Genomic DNA, 5,298 nt, shown 5'->3' with positions numbered 1-5,298 from the left:
ACAAAACTGGATATTTTACATGCCATTTTCTTTCATGTCTGTTTAAATTTTTCTTTTCTAAACTTAAAATGGATTGAATGGAGAATGAACCTCCTCTATGCTTTTTAACTATACTTCAGTTTGGAGCATGGACAGTTTGTCCCCACACGATCTTTGTTTCTATATGCGTTATGGGCACTCTCCAAGGAAAACCTACACAAAATAGTTTGAGAGAAATTTTGATTTAAAATTCTTTAAAGTTCTTAAATAGAACATTGTACTATTAAAGTAATACTGTTTCTTTAGATAGATTTCTCTATGGTCCTGAGTGTGCTAACCAAAAAAAAAGTAGTAAATAATCAGCAAATTTTTAACTACTGTAAAATTGGCAGCATTCATCCCTTAATCCAAGTTTGTGATTGAGAAATTGAACCCTGATCACAGTTGGAGTTGAGAACCACTCTGGCATATTTAAGAAACTGCCACCCTCTAACATGAGGGACAAAGAAATCACTGAAAGTTTTTGTGCATGCACATCTTCTGGGAAGGCACCAGTGGTTTTGGGAAATAAAGGGAAAAATTTTGTTATTTCACAAAGCTAGTCTGGAGATGTGCTAGATATCCCATATTCTTTACTTAGAAAATCAGGTTCTTTGGATGTACTAAGGTTAAGTAAACAATAACAGACTGAAGAGAAAAACCCTAAATACATGTTAATACGTGCCGAGAAAACTTTTGACAAAATTCAACACCCATTACTGATAAAAACTCCCAGAAAACACAGAAGTTCCTCAGCCTCATAAGGCCAAACTAAAACTAACATCATATTTAATGAGATACCTATATTATATGTAATTCCATATTATTTTTACTGTGTTTTTGGAATCATTATTCTATAGAACATTAATTTTTTATATCTTACACCCACTTAGCTGGCACTTCCTAAAGTATACTACTTTCTTTAAAGCCCAAGCAAAGCAAGAAAGGTCCCCATTATCTCACATTCTATGTGCCATTATTTTATGAACCCTCACATATTTAACACATTAATTGCCATGTGAGTTGTATTTAATTCACACTAGCTTTGAGCCCGGGGACTCATGAAGCAAAACCTGGGCAAAACCCTGCAGTTGGTTCATGAATATCTTCTTACTTGTTGTTCTTATTGTTACAATTAATATTGACAATTTAATTCTAAAAACATGGATTAAATGAATAGAAGTCAATAACTTCCATTTTTCTATTTATGTTTATCTTTAAATTACACTAAACCTGATGAGTGAAGAAAAACACTTTACCCTTACGAACTGTTTTTCAAGTTTTCACATTGCTTTTTACATTAATAATTTTCTATTTATGTTTACTTTTAAATTACACTTAAACCTGATGAGTGAAGAAAAACACTTTACCCTTATGAACTATTTTTCAAGTTTTCACATTACTTTTTACATTAATAATTTTCAAGTTTTTATATTACATTTTATTAAAAAACAGAAAACTATAAAAATCAAGGAATTTTCCATTAAATTAGAAAGGATCATTTTATTTTCAAAGTTTCTATGCTATTTTCGTAATAAAACACTGTGGCCCCAAGGAAAAAAAGTTTTTTCTAGTGTGGCAGTCAACTTTCTGTTGCATCAATGACAATTCATCAAGAAATATAATTCTCAGACCTCAAATGGTATCCTTAATATCTGGCACTTAGTTTTGTGGAACGGAAGTCTAAGCAAACCTTAAGTTCTCTACTTTTTGAAGTAATTTTCATTATTTATTTACAATGAGTATTGAAACTATTTTTTTCTGGAAATTTTCAGATTTCACCAGTATGGAATTAGCTGGACCACTACTCCTAGAAGTCTGCTCTGTGTTCAATACCACCAGGTACAATGTATCACATTATATTTTTATCTCTCCTTGTCCTTGCTAAGTTCTGGAAATTATGTGCTCTGAATTGATGCTGAAAAATCAGTGATAATTAAGAATATAAAGGAAAATCTTAATTTTTTTAAAGTTACATTTATGCAGTGTCATGATCAGACTATTACATTTAGCAATCAACAGCATTGGTGCAAGAAAAATCTACATTAAAACCCTTTGTTGAAATGCTTTATGTTATCCACAGAACAGAAACTAAAATAACCTGTTATCCAGTTAGTCACAAATACAGTCCTCAAGTTTTTTGTCCATATACATGAATATTGTCTAAAACATGCCTTCTTTGTAGCAGCTAAGCACTGCCACCACTGACCTTGGCTGAGTCCACAAATATGCTGTTACCTATAGCTTCCCTGTTACTTCTCTGGCTCTACTCTCCTCGTAACCTTCATTTACTGGCAATAATTAAAACCTTCTGCCACTTCCTTGACTGACGCTGCTGCTTCTGGAACCAGCATAGCCACTTGGTTTCATGGTTTGTCAAAGTATTGGCCTATACCATCATAGGGGCCAGAACTTCTGCCTCCAAAATTTCCAACTTTCATGGATCCAAAATTTAAAGATTGATTGGAAATTTGAAAATTGTAGCTTCCACCCCCTCCAAAACTGCTTCCATCAGTATCAAATCCATTATAGACATGCCCTCTTTGACCGTATCTGGCACCGCCATGGCTGCACCAAAGCTACCTCAACCACTGATGTTTCCTTTGTGATTGAAGTTGTCATTTCCACCAAAACCACCTCCTGGGTTACCACCAAAGCTTCCAGAATTCTTTTGATCTCTTTGGCTGGATAAAGCACTAGCTATCTCTTGCTTCAACAAGGCTTTCCTTACCTTACAGTTGTGGCAGATCATGGGATTTTATTTGTGAATGACAATCACAGCCACAGATTCATAGTTGTCAAACCTTACAAAAGCAAAGCCCCTCTTGCCACTGTCTCAGCCAGTCATAATTTCAATCACTTCAGTTTTCCCACGCTGTTCAAACTAATCTATTACATGATGTTCTTCAGTGTCTTCTTTAATCACAACAACAAAGATCTTTTTCACAGTTAAGTGGGCACCTCGTTTTTGAGAATCTCCTCTTGAAACAGCTCTCTTTGGTTCCACAACTCTTTCACCCATCTTGTATCATGTTGCATTCCTGGCTGCATCTACTTCCTCTGCAGTGGCCTACATGACAAACCCAAAGCCCCTGGAGTGCTTAGTGTTTGGATCTCTCTTTACCACTGTGTTCATGGACATTACCCATTGCTCCTCAAACTCTCACTAGTTGTGAGATCCTCTGAGGAAGAGTTTTTGCAGCTGTTTGTGCTCTTTAGGAGACTGCCTTAGACATGATGGCAGTGTGAAGAGAGACTTCAACCACGCTTCTTGAATAGCACTGACAGGCAGAAAGGAGGTAAACATTTTAACTTTCTGGACAGAATTTTTGGATCAAGGTTTTATGTGCTATCAGTTTGTAAGCTAAGAGTAGGTACTAAGGGAATCTGTTCCTATCATACTGCCTGACTAGCTATGTTACCATGTTGGTTTTTTCAAGAGAGTGAACCATATGTTGGCAATTTTTTTTTTCTTTTTTGTTTTTTAAAATTGTATCGAAATATCACAGTTAGAGGGTATTCCTTTCAGAGATGATGCATATTTTCTTGTGGTTGTTAATTATCTTTATTACTAAAAACATAATCTTGGGCTGCTTTCAGAGGTTTATCTTAAATTGAATGTTTACAGTCTATTTGCTTATAGATTTGATAGATATAAAGAGAAGCTAGCTATAAAGATTGAACTAGACGCTAGAATATAAATTTAAGATTTTAGCTGAAAAACTAAGTGTTAAGTAACATATTTAGTAATGTGAATAATTGCTATTGAGTTGAATTTATGGAAAACAGTATGATTAGTATTTTAGTGTGAAACATGCACTAGTGGTATAAACATGGTAGCTTTCCTTGATCTTTTTAAACCTTAGTGCTTCATCTAAAAAACAAAGGACAGTAGTATTACCAAATCAAAGAGATATTTTGACAATTAGATGATTTAATTAATGTAAAATGTGCAGTATAATTTTAATGGCAAGTTCTTAATAACAATGGGCTATCAGTATTACTTTAAAAATAATCTCATAAATCTTGAATTATTCACATAATTAAATAGAATTACTGTTATTTCAATGCAGCCAAATAAAGCATTTCTAAATTAAGTTTGTTGAAAATGCAAGGGAAATAGGATAATGTAGAAAGTTTTCCAGAGCAACTTTCATTTCCAAATTGTAAATCTATAACCAGAAACCTCAGATAAGTTAAACTTTACCACCTGGAAGATTTTAACTCTCCTCTAGGGCTTTAGGAGATCTACAGTATAGGTCAATAAACTGCTGAGCTGTCATAATTGGGCCCTTAACCCAATAATCATTGACTCAGATGCAGGGCAATCTCTATTTTACTGAAACAAAACAAAAAAATGAACAAAACTCCAAACAAAAATTAAAAACATAAGCAAACGAAAAAACCTACAAAAGCGAAGGCGAGCAAAACCAGCGTCTGATTTTCATTCCATCCTCCGCTATTATGTGGTCCTGTGACTGTAGAATATAAATTCCCATTAACCCTTCATACATCAGGGCCAATCCTAAATTGTTTCAGTCCTAAATAATGGCTTCCTTCAATGAGGCCTCAGAAATTCACCATTTATTTTTATTTCCAATAGCTAAAAGTATGGATCTGGAATTATGAAATGTTTCATTACCTACCATTAATACATAAAATAGCTTAAATAATGCTGAGATGTGTACATAATGGGCAATTACTATGTACGTTACATAAATAAGCATCCCAATTCCCACACACGTTATACACTAGCATTTTTACCTATACCTTGTTTGAAATTAGTTTCATTTATGTTAGTGAATAACTGATAGAGAAAAAAATAACATGATTTATATGCTCTTTTTTGGTATTTGGAGATCTTTATGTTTTTACTAGAGGAGAGAGGGTCTCAGAAGAGTGCTATATTGACATGAATAGAATTTTAATAGTCAATGGATAATGTAAAAACATACTGAAGATGAAAAAATAATATACTAGAAAAAATAGAGAAAAGAAATAAGTGGGAAGTATTCACTCAGTTAAGATAAGTATTTTTATAATTATTTAATTTTAGTAAAATGCAAGATGAGGCTGAGCTAAATGTGGGGTGGGGATAGTGGTTATAAGTTGGGAAAGGCTGCAGATACATACTTCGTGGGCTATGTGGGCCCAAATAAAGTGTTTCCATAACTAGTATAGAGGAGTAGAAATAGAGGAAAATTAATCCCTGTAGACCTCCAGAAAGACTGAAGGGCAAATCAAATTATTAAGGAAAGGGAATAAAAATGAGGCAGTTAG

At 33.8% G+C, this 5,298-nt stretch overlaps 1 pseudogene; it reads right to left on the bottom strand.

Annotated features, from left to right (window-relative positions):
* Positions 1 to 2,319: 2,319 nt before the first annotated feature.
* Positions 2,320 to 3,160, bottom strand: LOC123649070 (annotated as a pseudogene).
* Between the last annotated feature and the right edge of the window lie 2,138 nt (positions 3,161 to 5,298).

Source organism: Lemur catta, chromosome 13 (assembly GCF_020740605.2).
Source record: "Lemur catta isolate mLemCat1 chromosome 13, mLemCat1.pri, whole genome shotgun sequence".
Lineage (NCBI taxonomy): Eukaryota > Metazoa > Chordata > Mammalia > Primates > Lemuridae > Lemur > Lemur catta.
This window is presented reverse-complemented; position numbering and strand designations above follow the sequence as displayed.